An 18,191-nucleotide genomic window follows, 5' to 3' on the forward strand; every position below is an offset into this window, starting at 1 on the left:
ATAAATGGTCCAGAACATAGTAGCAGGCCTGAAAATCTGATCTGCTCCTAAAAATGCTGCACAACGGACCAGTACCAGAACTATTGACCTCTTGTGTGATTGCACATTGTGGGAATAATGGAAGTAGTGATGGACAGTCACACCAGAAGTCAGTAGTTCCATACTGTCTTCTTCTGCAGCACCATTGCCACATGTATTAGAACCCTGCAGCAGCATGGGAGGTTCTGCAAATCCAAACAGGAGAGCGGGGGAATGGGGGAGCAGAACCACGGGGCCATTGGACCTGCAGTTCTGCATGATGTTTGAATGCAGCCAGAGCGTGCTAGATTTTTTGCTTATAAGTTAGTGTTGTGCTAGAAAAACTAACTCCCCCTTGAAGCTACACCAGGTTTCATGATGACAATTGTTCTCTATCCCTCCTCCCCAATTATCTTTAAAAAAAATAAATCAATATGCTTTAGTGTGAGTGCATTTACCATAAACCCCTCATTCATTTCTTTGCTAATTTAATTAGAAGAGAAGGAGGGGGTTGTGTGCAAATTTGTACAGCCTTGGCTTTATAATTCTACAGCAACATCTCAAGATTTCCCCTTCCCCCACATCTTGGTAAAACACATCTGTATGTGTCTGGGTGTGGAGAGGGGAGAGATGCAATTGGGCAAATCTGCATTTAATCAAATTCAAATTTGCAATCCCCCAAACAGGAAGAAAGTTACCCTGTTTTCACCTTATACTTCTGCCTCACATAGACTAAATGTGTGGAAGGATTATGCCCACTGCCCTGGCCTCCACATCTTTTGGAGAACATCACGTGAGAACAGGTTATACACATGTGTAGTTGCACAAGGGATTGGGAACTAGGGTCATATCAGAGCTCCCAACTGCAAGTACAGGCCCCAGGTGCATTTAATTATAAGCATGAAGACTCCATTCTAACTCAAAAATATGGAGGTTGGAGCAGAGTCAGTGTGCCTGGAAGTCAGGGGTAGGGCCGTGACCGTCACACCCATTTGCTTTCTGCTAAAGATGTATCCTAGATTCTGCTGAGATCAGTGGGTCTTACTCCCATTGCACTCTGTGGAGGGCTGCTACCCACATTCTCATATTCATACGGGCTGAAATACTGTGCAAGAGTACACATCAGTCTAGTAATATTATATTTGCACAATTTGCATATATTGTGTTACACAAGTGTAAGCTAATTTGAAATAATGGGATTATTATTGTGTGATACAACTTGTGTAATTAATGCAAATGTCACAAATGCAATGTCACTAGGCTGATATACACTTGTACAATATGTCAGCCAAGCATCCTTTGCAATACATTATTCTTGTGTACCTGGAAAGTGTTCAATTAAGAGATAGGTATATTACTAAAACACCAGAAGACACTCTGCCCCAACTGAGGACATGTTACACAGGAACATAGGCAGCTGCCTTCTACCAGGTCAGACCCTTGGTCCATCTAACTCAGTATTGTCCACACAGACTGGCAGTGGCTTCTCTAAGGTTTCAAGCTGGATTCTCCCTCAGCCCTGTCTTGGAACGTGGAACCTTCTGCATGCAATCATGCAGATGCTCTTCCCAGAGTGGCCCTATTCCCTAAGGGGAGTATCTTATACTGTCCACATGTAGTCTCCCATTCAAATGCAAACCAGGGCAGACCCTGCTTAGCAAAGGGGACAATTCATGCTTGCTACACAATACCAGCTCTCCTCCCTGACCTCCCTATTGTTATAGAGCAGGGATTCTCAACATTGGGTCCCCAATTGTTACTAGACTTCAACTCCCATAATCCCCACCCCCAGTGGCCTTTGGTCAGGGATTATGGGAGTTGAAGTCCAATAACATCTGGGGACCCAACCTTGAGAATCCCTGTTTTAGAGTCTTGGAAAATATGGATCTCGACCAGTTTGAAAACTGGATTAAAACTCCCCCATGGATCTAATTTACAAGGCCTCATGAAAACGCCTCTTTTTCTCCGCTGAACTAGCATATTAAAACTGAAGCAAAGTAGAAGCCTGGGTTCAGTCCCGACTCAGTAACATCTAGCCTGTAATGAATGGGAACATTTTCATGGGTTCCTGTATGTATATTTCCCAGCTTCTTACAATTGCCTCTTCTGAGGCTCTTCAGACTGACTAGTGTCCCACCCCCACCCCCACCCGGGGACACACACACTTTCAGTGCCAGAAGCCTGACCACTTCTTGTCTCTGATACTATTTTCCTGGATTCCCCCGCTTTACCCATCATGGTTTCTTCTGACCCCAATTCTGTTTCCATAATGAGGCCATGCTAATTCGTGCTGAGAGTTTATGAGTTTTCTTTAAGCATGGGAAGAGGTCAGTCAGAAATGGCGAAGGGCGCTTCTTCCTTCCTCCTGCTGCTGTTCGCAAGGTCTGATCAATTTGCTTTCCTGTTGCCATCATGCAATTTTCCAGCTAAATTAACAGCGGCATCTTGGTTGAGCTTTGGAGGGGAGAAGCTGGTGGAGTGATGGGGAAGGTTGGAGGGAGAAAAGCAGGGTGGATGCAAGGAAGGGGGAGGAGGAGCTCATGTAAAAGGTCTGCCAACGCAAATGCCAGCATCTTTGTCACAGCATGGCAGAGGCCAACAATTTGTGCGACGTGATTGGTAAAGGGAAAGCAAATTAAGCAGTTATTAAAGAGAGGCAATCAATTGGTACCTTACCGTGTGCCTTGAGCAGATCTGTCATTTTCCTTCCTTAATTGAAGGCATCGCCTTCAGGAGAGCCCTTTAAAGCTTGTTTACTTAGTACACAAAAGACCCCGTCCCTTCACAAAAGCACTATCATTATTATTAGTGGGAAATACAATAATAATAATGCTAGCAAATATTATTTCCTCCTGGATGATAGCTCTTGGAGATATGTTTTTCCCCCCACAATGATGATAATGATGATTATTATTATTGTGAAGAATGAATCCCCCTCTCATGCTGGGCTCTAATTACCATCTTTATGAGGGCTACATATTCTGGTATTCATGCGCTCGGATTTATTGTCAACCGTTTCCCTTTCGTCACTGCTTTTGCAATCTTTTCATCGCTCCGTGGTTGTCAGTGGTAGGAGTGATGCTGTGCTGGGCAAGCCAGTTACTTTACAAACATTCTTTCCATTGTTGGTGGAATTGCAGTAAGGTAGCTGACTTTCAGAGGCAAGCAAATCAGCTAATATCTATATTCTATTTCTGAAAGTGCTGAAATTTTGGATCCTTATGGATGGAGAACCAGAGTGCCTGGAAACAAGTGGGAAGTGCCAGCAGACTCGGAGTGACTCACAGATATGTCTGTTCTCAAAAATCTGAAGGAAAAAGCAAAAGGAATCCCAAACAGCTCCTTTGTAAGTCAGTAGGGTGGAATGTTTGTGAGCTCAGACAGTTAACAAACAAGCCGGTGGGCATAGGTAATGGGAGTGTGGCGAAGGAGAGGAGGGCTCAAAGTAAAAGATCAGGGAATTTATCAGCTTGCAAAACACTTCCTCAAAACAGTCACAAGCCCTTCTGCTTCTCTGGTGGAAAGGTGTGTGTAAAAAACCTTTGTTTTCTCATCAGCCATTTCACACCATTGTGTTTCTGAGGGCGAAGGGCTTTGAAAAGGAGCAGGAACAGAGCACCCCCCCCCAAAAAAAACCCCAACACACAAAACGGGGGGGGAATGCATGTGAAGTCATGTCCAAATTAAAGCAGGCACTCCACTCTTTGTGGCTAATTTCTTATTTTTGAATCATGTTCCAACACAAACTCAGGTAACACTTGCATACCAGTGATAACACTGTGACATTTTATTGTGGGCCCTCTCTTGTCCTTTCAGAATACCCAAAAAAGAAATCTTTCTGTAAACAGTTGCTTGCTGGCTGTAAGCAGTTGCTTGCTGGTCTTGAAGAGAGAGGAAGCAACAAGCTTATATTTCTTTCCTAAAGAAGAGATCAAGGAAGGGAACACAGCAAGGAAATCAAATAAATAAATAAATCACCAAGAAAACAAGAGGGGAAGAAGAAGCCAAGTCTGCCAGGGCTGGAAATCTCCTAGGGTTTTATTTCTGGCTGGCTGGAAGTGTTTGTGTCTTTAACAGAGGAGAAGCCTGAGTGGAGGATTAACATAGGAACATAGGAAGCTGCCATATACTGAGTCAGACCATAGGTCCATCTCGCTCAGTATTGTCTACACAGACTAGCAGTGGCTTCTCCAAGGTTGCAGGCAGGAATCTCTCTCAGCCCTACCTTGGAGAAGCCGGGGAAGGAACTCGGAGCCTAGATGCTCTTCCCAGAGCAGCTCCATCCCCTAATTCATTCATCCCCTAATTCATTCACCTGAATTCATTCCAGGTAAGTGCCCCAGCTTGTGGGAGGGCTCACATTCCAGAGCTGAGTGAGTTTATCTGCTGGTGTTCAATACAAGGCTCAGACCAGAGAAGCTTTGCTCCCAGGAGCTTTCCTAACAGGAGTTTGCAAACAGATAATGAAGGAGTTTTGCAGGAATTTAGCCGGAGATTGGCAGGAAATTCTGTGGGGAGGAACACAAGTAGTGTGGGGAGGCACACAATGCAAGAATGCGGTGAGTACTAACTAACTTTTGTAATTTTCTTGGAGGGCAAAACTATATACTATTAATTAGCTGACAACTGTACCCAGTATCTAGCTTCAAACCCCATATACTCTAAGTAGCCAATAAAACTAATTATGAAGGTAGAAAGCCAGCAGGGGAGGGGCTGCTTCCCAGTGTATTGCATAGAGTGTCATATGTATGACTTTCTGCCTGAGGGGCAGAAGTCATGGGTGTGCTCTCGGTGCAAAGAACTCTTGGCTCTAAGGGAAAACGTTTGTTCCCTTGAAGGCAAGGTGGCTGACCTGGAGAAGCTCAAGGAGGCAGAGAGGTGTGTGGATGAGACTCTCAGGGATGTGGTAGAGGCATCCTGCTACCAGGCTGACGGTGCTTCTGCTGTCATGGAGAATGAGGGTCTCAGGGAAGGAGGACATTGGTCTGAAGAGGGAAACATTCCCTTAGCAGGGACCTCTTCCTTGGGTGATGCACCCATATCCTCTCACACAGAGGATACTCCTCCTGGAGGTGGGGGGCCTCTTAGTAGTGGATGATTTGATCATTGGGGGCATAAAAAGATGGGTCTGTGACCCACGTGTAGACCACACGGTTATTTGCCTGTGTGGTGAGAAGTTTGCAGACATCACATTGCGTCTAGGTAGGCTGTTAGGCAGTGCTGAGGAGGAATCAGCAGTTGTGGTGGATGTTGACAGCAGTGAAGTTGGGAAATGCAGTTGTGAGGTCCTGGAAGCCAAATTTAGGCTTCTAGGTAGCATACTGAAGTCCGGGACCCCCAAGTTAGTGTTGTGAGCGAAGCCTGATTTGTATACTAGATATGCTCCGCAGCTAGCATATGAAATTAGGCTTGTTTCACCAGTGTCACAAGGTGACCAGTTCTTTATACAGTGACCGTGTACATTCTGGGCACGAAGGTAGACAGAAGACCCAAAACACTCCCAAATAATTCAATGGGACTTATTGTAGAAAGTTGCTCATCAAGATAAGATTCACACAGGTCATCCAAATTAAACATGTTTGCGATTCAAGGTGTAGTGCAATGTACCTGGCTATCACCTGTGTGTGCAATTAATAATTACAGCTGTCTAATGAATCCTAATAAAACATTTAGAGAGAAACAGAAAAAGAAGGAAGGGAGGGCTTAGGAAAGGGATGACGGTGATTAGTAGGAACGAAGGAAGGGGGTGAGCAGGCTGGGCTGTGCATTGAATAGGCATCTCACCAGGTTCATGAAGAAGGCTTCAAAGGACTTGTTCATTACTGGGGCTTGGAAGCGATGCAGGGTTCAGACAGAGAAGGCTGGTGCTAGCTTTCACAGACAGAGTCAGCCCTTGATTCTTCAGCCCGTGGTAAGAATCACTGAGCAGTCCTGTTGTATGCAGACTTCAGGCCTCTGCTTAGTTACACAGCTAGACAGCAGGCACTCGGGATACACACATGAGTAAATATCACTTGTCAGGCAAAGAATGCTGATTTGCCAGAGACCCCTTCTTAAAGTTGTTCCATCATTTGATCTCTATAGAGTCTATTCAAAATATCATAATCCTTCCTGGATCACAAAAGGTGTCAATTGCTGTTACATTCTCAATACTGTCTTTTAATGGTTAGTTTTGGTTCAGGATATTAGGTCAGTCCAGGTTAAACAGGATCTGGGTCCCATCTCTTGTTTGGACAGAGTATTGTTCTATTGACATTCCCAAAGCAAATCTACATCTCTTGAGCTTGCAAATGAGCATCTTCTTTTGTCCTCAGATTTTCTGGTGCCTGGTCCCCCGAGAGTGTTAAAAGGTGTTAGGAAGGAAGATTCAAAGCTATAGGTGTGAGAGACAGTTAAATCATTTTCTTTTGTGTGCATCTACCTAGGGTAGAATCCTAAAGACAGCAGTAGGGTATAAACAATGCTCTTAATTCTACATAGCAAATATCTCTCAGAGAAAGACAAGATTATCCCCTGGCAAAGCAGAGCAATCACCAATGATAATAATAGACTTTTCTAAGAGGAAATGTAAGCTCAGCTCCTAGCTTCCCCCAAAGACATTACCTGAAAGCAAGTTCAGGCAAATATTAGGAGTTTAATTATTTTACTCCATTTGAATTCCTGTTGCAAGGAGTTCAGTAGTACAGGCAAAGATACAGAACTCAGCCTGGCCCACTGCACTATGAGTTCTGATTCAACATAAATGAACTGGGCACCAACATATCCAAATTGCTAGTGTGTGTAAGTTTTCCTGCCATGCATCTGTAAAGGCATTCCACAGTGAAAGCATTTGGATATGTGTGAGAAAGGAAACCAAGCCTGGCCATTGTGTCTCTCATTTCACAAACATTGAGAAACAATGCTGGATTGCCCCTACCTTCACAAGGCAATTACCATATATATCAGATGCAGGTCATGAGACCTGGGTGTCATGTACTGGTCAGTTCATCTGAGTTCAGGCATTAATTGATTTCTTAATGAAGTGGAATCAGACTCAAGCATAGATTCTACATAATTCTGGATAGGTAACCCTGGGTTTAATGTTGGAGTCAGAGTGTCCACAACAGTAGCATTATCTGAAGTGCTACCTGTTTCATGCACAGGGACAGCGAGACAGGAGGAGATGAGGGGTCTCCATGCATGGATGAGACAGTGGTACTGGGAAGAGGGGTACAGATTTCTTAGGCACTGGGATACATTTTGTGGAAAGCAAAGCCTGTATAAAAGGGACGGGCTCAACCTGAACAAAAATTGAACCAGACTGCTGGCACTTAAAATCAAGAAGGTCGCAGAGCAGCTTTTAAAATGACACCTAGGGGATTGCCAACAGGAACTGGGTGGTATCTGCTTCGGCCAGCAAAATCCCCTAAGGTGTGAGAGTGAACATGTTTCAGATAAACCAGGAGGGGACAGAATAGAGCCAGGAGTTGAGCAGAGGGAAACACAGGACAGCTTGCTAAATGGGTCAAATGATGGTAAGAGGGATAGCACACCAGGTGAGGGCCACGGCATATAGGTGTCTATATACCAGTGCAAGAAGCCTCCAAGCCAAGATAGGTGAGCTGGAGTACTTGGTTACTAATGAAAACATAGATATAGTGGGTGTAACAAAAACCTGGTGGAATGGTGAGAACCAGTGGGACACGATTATTCCTGGCTATAAACTCTATAGAAGGGAAAAGGAGGGGAGGGTTGGGGGAGGAGTGCCACTGTATATCAAAGAAGGATAAATTCCAAAAAGCCATAAAACCTAGGTGTACCAGAGTCCTCCACAGAATCACTATGGGTGACATTACGAGGACTGAAAGGAAATGTGTTTCTAGGACGTGCTATCACCCTCCAGATCAAAGCACTGAGAGTGACTTGGATTCAGAGAAACAGATATGAGAGGTGTCAAAGAGAGACAGGGCAGTAATAATGGGTGACTTCAACTACCCACACATAGAGGCGAGTCTCACGATCAGATCTTTAGGGAATCACCCACGGAGCCCTGGGTAGCCAAACGACTGCTGGCTCCATCATGGAGCTGGCGGGGGCTGTGGGGATAGGGGGCTGCGCAGCCCCCGGGAGTTCCAGGATGCCCCACATGAGCATGCATGGGAGGATTGTTTCAGCCTCCCGGTGAGGGTCTCCTCATGTGTTACTGCAGCGCGGAGCCACGCCGCAGCAACACAATCGAAAAGATGATGTTAGCAGAGCACTTGCTCTGCTAACCTTGTCCAAGGGGAGGGGGAATTAGGAGAGTTTGCTGCTGGGAGCCATGTGGCTCCCGTGGCAGCAGACGATCGGGCAAAAGCGAGCTAGGCTCCCTTAGCCTGCTTTTGCCCGATCATGATAATCCCCTCATAGACTGGTAAAGGCCAAATTTCTAGACGTGCCAAATGACTGTGTCTTAGAACAGTTAGTCGTGGAACCAACCACAGGGATGGTGAACTTGGACTTAATCCTGAGTGTTGCCCAGGACCTGGATGTTAGGGTTAGATGTTAGGCGAGATGTTAGAGTGGCAGAACCCTTGGGTAGCAGTGACCATAGTGTGATCTAATTAAGCATATATGCGAGTGGAGATTTATCAAGGAAGAGGAAACTTCTCAAAAATGAGGGCACTGGTAAGAAGGAAGTTGAAAGAGAAGTCAGGAGGGTCAAATCACTCCAGAAAGCATGGAACTTATTTAAAACCACAGTAGTAGGAGCACAGTTCGAAAGTATACCAAGAAGGAGGAAAGGTGCGACCAAGTCCAGGAGGATGTCAGCGTGGCTAACAAGTAGACTCAGGGAAGCTATAAAAGGGAAGAAGACTTCCTTCAGAAAATGGAAGTCCTGCCAAAATGCAGAGAACAGGGAGGAACATAAACTCTGGCAAAGGAAATGCAAGGAGACAATAAGAGATGCAAAGAGAGAGTTTGAGGAGCATATAACTAGAAGTGTCAAGGGGAATAACAAAAACTTATTTAAATATATCAGAAGTAGAAAACCTGCCAGGGAGGCAGTTGGACCCTTAGATGATGAGGGTGTGAAAGGGATTATTAAGGAGGATAAGGAGATTGCAGAGAAGCTGAATGTGTACTTTGCATCTGTCTTCACAGCAGAGAATACTGACCATATACCCTCTCTAGAATTGAGCTTTTCAGGTTTAGCGGCTGAGGATCTGGGCCAGTTTGAGGTGACAAGGGAAGATGTTCTAAACTGTCCTGGAAAACTAAAAATTAACAAATCTCAAGGGCCAGATGGCATCCACCCAAGAGTTCTGAAGGAACTCAAATGTGAAATTGCCGACCTCCTAGCAAAAATATATAAGTTGTCCCTACAATCATGCTCTTTACCAGAGGACTGGAAAGTAGCCAATGTGACTACAATTTTCAAAAAGGGATCCAGGAGGGATCTGGGAAATTACACGCCGGTCAGCTTAATTTCAGTGCTGGGTAAATTGATGGAAAGCATATTTAAGGACAAAATTTTTAATCATATAGAAGAACAGGCCTTGTTGAAAGAGAACCAGCATGCCTTCTGCAAGAAAAAGTCTTGCCTCACTAACCTTTTGGAGTTCTTTGAGCGTGTCAACAGGTACGTGGATAAAGTTGATCCAGTTGACATCGTATGCTTGGACTTCCAAAAAGCTTTTGATAAAGTTCCCCACCACACCAACTTCACATATATGCTGATGGGATCTGAGCTGTCAGTGACTGACCAGGAGAGAGATCTTGGGATCATGGTGGACAGCTCATTGAAAGTGTCATTTCAGTGCACGGCAGCTGTGAAAATAGTGAATTCCATGGTAGGAATCATTAGGAACGAGAGTGAAAATAAAAATGCTAATATTATAATGCCCTTCTACGAATCTATGGTGTGGCCACATCTGGAGTGCTGTGTACAGATTTGGTCACCGTATCTTAAGAAGGATATTGTAGAACTGGGAAAGGTGCAGAAGAGAGCAACCAAAATGATCAGGGGCATAGAGCACCATCCTTATCAGGCTAGGCTACAGCATCCGGGACTCTTTACCTTGGAAAAGAGGCAACTAAGGGGAGACATGATTGAGGTGTATAAAATTATGCATGGAGTGGAGAGGGTGGTCAGAGAGAAATTTCTCTCCCTCTCTCACAACACTAGAACCAGGGGTCACCCCATGAAACTGAAGGTTGTGAAATTTAGAACCGACAAGAACTACTTTTTCACACAGCACATAATCTATGGAATTCTTTACCACGGGATGTGGTGATGGCCACCAGCTTGGATCTCTTTAAAGGGGGCTTAGACAGATTCATGGTGGACAGGTCTATCAATGGCTACTAGTCTGGTGGCTGTGGGCCATCTTCAGCCTCAGATGCACAATGCCTCTCAATACCAGTTGTAGGGGATCAACAGCAGGAGAGAGGGCATGCCCTCAGCTCTTGCCTGTGGCCTTCCCAGAGGCATCTGGTGGGCCACTGTATGAAACAGGATGCTGGACTAGATGGGCCTTGTTCCTGATCCAGCAGGGTTGTTCTTATGTTCTTAAACCAAGAAATATGGTTAGTCTTAAGAACCCCAAGAGCAGGAGCCAAAGGAACTGATGCATCACATAGGCAAGTGAATGTGTACAACTGTTTCCTTGTCTGTCTCTGCTAGTTTCTAGCATTCTGCCACACTCCACTGTGACCAAGAAACAGAATCTAGAACGTTGCTTTGCAGACAGGAGTGGTCTTCATTATTAATGGCTAGTGTAATCAGGGAAGAGGTTTAGCCCCCTCATCTCATCCAAATTTTACTGTCTTTTACTTTATCTTGTAGAATAAATGGTTACTATTAACTCCTGTGAGGAAAAGGTACAACACTCTTTTGGGGGACAATGCTGAGGTACAGGCAACTGGCAGTAGGCCTGAGCACTGCCAATACTGTCAGATTCTAACCTAACTCAACAGTGGAACTGTCAGGAGAGGCCATGACAGCCCCTCCCAACAGTTGCTATGGGTCAGAGATCCAACAGTTTTTTCACACTGCCCTCTTGCCTCCTGCTCCTCCTTTTTGTGTGATCAGATTACAGTACTTCATCTTCACTCTGGAGAGAGCATGCACACACAGTGAGGCTATTCTCCCGACTGCAAGGAAGTGGGCTAAGGGAGCCCAGCCTGCTTTCCTACGGTTGTGTGCTGCAATGGGAGGTGCATGGCTCCCGGCAGCAAACCTCACTAAGTACCCTCCCCCCCGGTTAAATGAGGAATGCTCTGCTAACCCCAATTTCCTGATGATGATAGCAGTGCTACAGCAAGCCTCCCCGTGCCGGGGGTCCCCCCAGAATGCCCTGTGCACTCACGTGGGGCATCCTGGGACTTATGGGGGCCAGGTGGCCCCCATCTCCACCACCCATTACAGGCTCCATTATGGAGCCGGTAGTCATGTGGCTGTCCAATCTGGCCTCCCAGAGTGAGCTCCCTGGTCATCCGTGGGGAGAGCGAGCTAAGCTGCAACAGGAGGTGCATGGCTGGTTTAGAATCCCAGAATTTGGAATCATGGCTGGTTTAGAATCCCGCAGAATCTGGTTAGGCTCTACACATGGATCATGTGTAGAGTCTCAGTGTTTCATGACTTGGATATAAAAGGGATTTTTCCTTTCTTTTCTTTAACTTTCCTTCTAGATTATGTGAGTGGTGTGGGTGCTTCTGGGATTGGTAGTTGTTGCTGATGCTGCACTCATGATTGCAGCCTCGGGGGGGGGGACACAACGACCCTCAATTCCTCATGACTGTCAGAGGCTCCCTGTTGTTGTTGCAGATCTCTTTCTGTCAATTCCTAACGCAGGGCAAATTGGGTCCGAGAAATCTGTCCTACTCAATACGACAGGGAGTGTGCACAGAACGGCTCCGGGCAGTTCAGTTAGAATGCAAAGTGAATTTGAACCGAACCATCAGTTCACCGGCCATTAGAACTGGCTGGCAGTTCAGTTTGTGTGCTTGAACTGGGTTGAACAGGTCTGGCCCAGTTCAGCCCGGATCAGAATGCTTGTAAAGGGGTATCTGGTAAGGATTCCTCTTTACAAGCATCAGGGATTCCCAGGAAGTGAAACAGGCTTGAAAAGGGTGGGGGGCAAGAGGGAGGTCAACTTACCAGTGGCGGTTCCGCAGTGGCGGGCTAGCAGTAGCTCCTCTAGGCCCCACTGGCACTCCTCCACTTCAGCACGGGCCGGCTGGCATTAAGGGATTATGGAGAATAATTCCCAGTCATGAAAGCCTTTACCCTTTAATATGCAATTATGCTCTTGAGAGTATGACAGTCACAAAATAGAATGAGCAGCATGGAATGTGCTGGTTTCCTGAAGAGGTGTTATGATATGGAGTGATTCCAGATTGAAGGGATGTGTCAGCAGCAAAGCAACAGGCTCACTACATCAGAAGTCAGCAGAAGGAACAAGTGCAACACATCCAATGGTAGAGTATCACATCATACAGCACTGGGTCTGAGAGGTGGAATCCAGGAATGCTGTAGCTTTCAACACTTCAGTTTCATGCCAAGTTGAAAGCCGATAATGGCACAGTGTGACTGTTTTAGTAATGTGCTGTGACAAAAGCAAATTTTAATGAACATATCACAATTAACTAAACCAAATGCCATTATTTTGACAGATGCCAGCTAAAGGAAATGTGAATGTGTTTATTTTTTCAGGCTGAAGTGGACTCTTTCTTTTGTTTCAAAAAGAAATCAGCACCTAGGTGGAGGCGTTGTACACCCAAAGGAATTAGAGGCAATTGATTTAAAGGGAAATGGAAGATTAAGCTCAAAGTGTGGGAGCACAGACACGGTTTGTAAGTTTCAGTGGAAACATGTAACTGAATTTCTAAGAGATCCCATAGCTGAATTACAAGATTGGACAGAGACAAGACTTGTTTTCATGACCAGATAAGGTATATATATACTGAATACAAGGGATGGGGGATAGAGTCAGGTTCAGGCCAAATCTCCCTGCATTCCTCAGCTTTTCTGCACAGAGCAATTTGTTATGCGAGTTGTATGTATGTATGCTCTTTTCGTGTAATCAGTTTAGCAAGTAGAAGGGGAGATTTAGGGGCAATATTATGGCCACTCTAATATCGCAAATGCTAGAAGGAACAGACTTGCCCTCTGTTGGGCACAGGAGCAGATATACAATTGAGCAAATGTGTGCAATGAACACAGGCCATCACTAGCGGGAGCTGCACCTAAATTTCCAACTTCTATTTCCAACTTCCAGGACCTGTTTTATAAATGCAACTTCCAAAAAACAATTATTTTTTATTCCCTCCTGCACATTTTCCAAGAAAAATAAAGGATGCAGATTTCTCAATGCTTTAAAACTATAATATTATTTGTTTAGTAGGTTCAAGAGAATACTCACACAGTCTATAGACCCCATGCATACTCTTGTTTTCCTTGGTCAGCATCCGCCAGAGAACAGTGATTTTTAAAACAGCCTCTCTTTATTGAAACTGAATCACTAACCTTACAACTACTAACAGATATAAGAACACAGGAAAAGCCCTTAACTCACTTGTGGCACACATGAGACTGCAACTAACTATGCCCACTGAGTAACAGGAGAAAACTTGGGTAACAGCATTCCAATCTTCTTGAAAATACATAACACATTTACCACAAAAACATAGCCCACACGACTACTGGCTCCGTCACGGAACTGGTGGGGGCTGCAGGGATCGGGGGCCACTTGGCCCCCAGAAAGCCCAGGATGCCCTGTGCAAGAGTGGGGGGCATTCTAGGGGGGACCCCCAAGCCTGGGAGGCTGCTTGTAGCTTCCCAGTCGAGGGTCTACTTGTGTGCCGCTGTGCACTGCCAAGTGCACAAACAAAAAACAAAAAACCAAGGTTAACGGAGTGCTCACTCCATTAACCTCGTTTCAGGGGAGTGGGAATTAGGCGGGCTAGCCAACTTGGAACCACCGGGCTTGCCCACGAGCCCCGTGGTTCTGAAGATCACCAGGAAGTAGGCTAGGCTCCCGTAGCCCACTTTCTGGTGATCGTCCCAATAGCTTCTGTAAGTTTTAAAATGGCTATAAAACCTCTTAAAGTAGAGAAATAAATACATGGGCAGGTTGGCAGGCAAGCAGGTGGGCAGATAGAGGGCAATTTCCCCCCCTCCCAGCCACAATCATGGAGCAAAAGAGACCAAACTCCTGCCACTTTGAGCTCCAAAAAAGCTCTGCTTCCCCTAAAACAGGGTCAGAAAAGTGTGATCCAAACTAGGCTTCCCTAGGTCAGGTTGGGATTTGGGAATATCTCCAATGCCCTCTGAAATGGCCCATGTGGGGCAATTCCCAACATCCCTAACCCAACACTGCACATCCCTAGTGTGCAGTATACATCTCTGTACATACATAGTTATTCACACACTGAGGCTACTCTCATGAGCTTTCAAAACTAGGCCCATTTTGCACGCTCATATGAACCACTGGGATCGCAGCTGATCCCGGTGGTTAAATGGCTGCAAACCAGCCTAAGCAGCCTCCTGCATAAATGCGTAAATGAGCACCCCTTGACCTCATTCTTTTGAATGTTCCCTTGACCTCATTGTTTTGATTGTGTGTCTGTGGGCACACTCGGAGGGGAGGGGGATCCCAGTAATGCAACATGCAATCGCACAGTGAATTATTGGGGCTCCGTGGGGCAGCGTGTCGCACTGTGGTGCTTCCCTGCACCTGACCCCGGGAGCTGCCGCTCATCTGGGCGGGCAATCCTCCCGCCCAGTGAAGAGTAAGTGATCATCGGTGGGGAAGGTCAGGCAAACCCACTCTCCCCACAGACCTGGAAGGAGCTCTTCTCACGGATTGCGAGAAGAGTTCCATTATGTTCAATGCATGTACAGTAGTACACTTCCTATCTGTTCCTTGCATATCTCTGTCTGTACCCAGGTTGACGTTTAAAATAAAAGCACGTATAATCATTCATACAAAAACATGTACATATGCACAGACAGCTGTACACACGTATTGGAGCTCATGTGAGAAGAGCTCCGGGGCAGTCTGCGGGGAAGGTGGGTTTAACTTACCCTCCCTGCAGACAATCTCTGTGCCTTCTCTGGGTGGGAAGAATCACCCACCCAGACAACCAGTGGCTAGCCCAGCGACTCCAGGGGTTGGGGTGCCGGGACACACCGCTACGCATCCCACCCCCCCACCCCTGGAGCTCCAATAATGCACTGCATGAGTGCCTGTTGCTTTATTGAGATTCTTCTAGGGGTGTGCAATTCGGATTTTCGGGTGATTCGGCTCGGACCCGAGCCGAATCACCCCCGTTCTGTTTTGTGCCCGAATCTGGGTCACCCGAATCACCCTTGATTCGGTTCGGATTTGGATTTAATCCGAATCCGAATCCGAATCGATTCGGGGGGGTAAAAAGGGGCCCAGGGGCAAAATTTTGGGGTGGGGTGGTAGAGCCCAATGGGTAGAGTCTACCACCCCAATTTCAGGGGGATTGGGCAAAGTCCTGATTTTTTGTGAATTTTTAAAGTTTTAGTGACTTTGGGGCAGTTCGGGGGCATAGCATGGGATTTGGGCAAAAGGAGTGGGGTGGGGTGGTAGTGCCTAATGAGTGCAGGCTACCACCCCAATTTCAGGGGGATTGGGCAAAGGGCTGATTTTTGGTAAATTTCTGAAAATGTCATGTCTTTGGGGCAGATTGGGGCATATTGGGGCAGAAAGTGGGGGCTGGGGCAGAATAGTGGGGTGGGGTGGTATTGCCTAATGGGTGCAGGCTACCACCCCAATTTCAGGGGGTTTGGACAAAGGGGTGATTTTTTGAGAATTTTTGAAGTTTTGGTGACTTTGGGGCAGTTTGGGGGCAGAAAGTGGATCTGCCCCAAAGGAGTGGGGTGGGATGGTAGTGCCTAATGGGTGGAGGCTACCACACCAATTTCAGGGGGATTGGGCAGAGGGCTGATTTTTTGAGAATTTTTGAAGTTTGGGTGTCTTTGGGGCAGATTGGGGGCAGAAAGTGGATCTGCCCCAAAGGAGTGGGGTGGGCTGGTAGATAGTGCCTGATGGCTGGAGGCTACCACCCATCCCCAATTTAAGAGTGATTGGGCAGAGGGGTGAATTATGGTGAATTTATTTGTATGAGGTTTGTCTTCATAAGGTGAAGTGTGCTAAAGTGATTACTTCCTCATATTATTCATAGTAAAGGAAAGTGTGAAAAAGTGAAAGTGGGGTCATGAGAGTTGTTTAATTGAAAAAAATCTCATTTGCTATGATAGAATGAGAATTCACACCTCAGAATTCTCATTCTATCATAGCAAATGAGATTTTTTTCAATTAAACAACTCTCATGACCCCACTTTCACTTTTTCACACTTTCCTTTACTATGAATAATATGAGGAAGTAATCACTTTAGCACACTTCACCTTATGAAGACAAACCTCATACAAATAAATTCACCATAATTCACCCCTCTGCCCAATCACTCTTAAATTGGGGATGGGTGGTAGCCTCCAGCCATCAGGCACTATCTACCAGCCCACCCCACTCCTTTGGGGCAGATCCACTTTCTGCCCCCAATCTGCCCCAAAGACACCCAAACTTCAAAAATTCTCAAAAAATCAGCCCTCTGCCCAATCCCCCTGAAATTGGTGTGGTAGCCTCCACCCATTAGGCACTACCACCCCGCCCCACTCTTTTGGGGCAGATCCACTTTCTGCCCCCAAACTGCCCCAAAGTCACCAAAACTTCAAAAATTCTCAAAAAATCACCCCTTTGTCCAAACCCCCTGAAATTGGGGTGGTAGCCTGCACCCATTAGGCACTACCAACCCACACCACTATTCTGCCCCAGGCCCCACTTTATGCCCCAATATGCCCCAATCTGCCCCAAAGACATGAAATTTTCAGAAATTTACCAAAAATCAGCCCTTTGCCCAATCCCCCTGAAATTGGGGTGGTAGCCTGCATCCATTAGGCACTACCACCCCACCCCACTCCTTTTGCCCAAATCCCATGATATGCCCCCGAACTGCCCCAAAGTCACTAAAACTTTAAAAAATCGCCAAAAATCAACCATGAACCGAATCACCCGAATTTTTTTTGCCCGCAATTCGGGTGATTCGGCTCGTGCCCGAAAAAATTCGGGGGGCATCGGGGGTGATTCGGTTCGGCCCCGAATCACCCGAAATTGTTTGTTTTGGGCACAGATCATTCTGTGCCCGAAATTTTTTGCACATCCCTAGATTCTTCCCTTTCCCCCATGGGCCAGCCACAGCTGCAAGCTGCTGCGGCTGACAGATGATCAAAAACATGAAATTAAGGGAGCGCTCACTGCCTTAACCTCATTTTAGAGGGAGGCTGCTTTGGCAGGCTTGCCGCCGTGTAGCCACCAGGATCGGGCCCTATCCCAGTGATTCAAAAGCATGTGCAAAACTGTGCTGGACTCCCTTGGCCCAGTTTTGCATGCATGTGTGAATAGCCTCAATGTGTGAACAGGGCTCTAGTTTTGTTTCTATGTAGATGTTTGTTTTATATGGTACAAGGGTCAGTTCAGCACATGAGCTGCCACTTGTTTACACTGGATCTTAGTCCTGCAGCCAAACTTTGATGAAGTTGGTGGGTACAACAGAACTTTATGGTTTAAGATCATGAGATTATTGCTCCAAGATGACAGACAGAAACATTTACCTCTACTGTTCCAATAATGGGTGGGTGGTCATATCTCATTCTAAATAATACTTCTTCCACAGATTACAGCTATTGTGGTAGAGAAGAATCAGGCAAGTTCTTGGTGTAAGCAGGAGTGATCTATCCAAACTGCAATAACAGTGGCTGTGTCTGTATATTTCCCTGCAAGGCGATTCCCAGATTACTATTCAGTAAAGATTATAGAAGATGGAGTCCTCTTGCGTCTTAGCTTATTTGTATTCATTGGAGTCCTTGAAGCCCACCTCAGTTCCAGCAGCCTAAAAAAATAATGGTTACGTCAACACTTTCCAGCATATAACCACAACACATATCATTATCGTGTGAGTGACAAAAGGGGTGAGGAGAGAAGGATGGGGGTGGGGGGTGGAGGTTTTGGGACTCTGCATCAGGTTCCTTCTGGATGTTTTTGGGAAATGCTGTTGGGGAAGTTGTGACAGTCAACATGCGTGTACTGTATTTGTGCAAGCAGAGAGAAGCACAAAAATGGAA

At 46.0% G+C, this 18,191-nt stretch overlaps 2 long non-coding RNA genes across 2 annotated transcripts; one reads left to right on the forward strand and one right to left on the reverse strand.

Moving 5' to 3' along the window:
- Nucleotides 1-4,384: 4,384 nt before the first annotated feature.
- On the forward strand, nucleotides 4,385-17,855 carry LOC128352069 (uncharacterized). Its single transcript, XR_008320190.1, has 3 exons — nucleotides 4,385-4,577; nucleotides 12,695-12,834; nucleotides 17,744-17,855. It is a non-coding gene; the product is annotated as an uncharacterized LOC128352069 (long non-coding RNA).
- On the reverse strand, nucleotides 6,332-12,273 carry LOC128352070 (uncharacterized). Its single transcript, XR_008320191.1, has 3 exons — nucleotides 12,140-12,273; nucleotides 9,591-9,807; nucleotides 6,332-6,391 (listed from the first exon to the last, which is right to left on the reverse strand). It is a non-coding gene; the product is annotated as an uncharacterized LOC128352070 (long non-coding RNA).
- Nucleotides 17,856-18,191: the final 336 nt, after the last annotated feature.

Source organism: Hemicordylus capensis, chromosome 3, assembly GCF_027244095.1.
Source record: "Hemicordylus capensis ecotype Gifberg chromosome 3, rHemCap1.1.pri, whole genome shotgun sequence".
NCBI lineage: Eukaryota > Metazoa > Chordata > Lepidosauria > Squamata > Cordylidae > Hemicordylus > Hemicordylus capensis.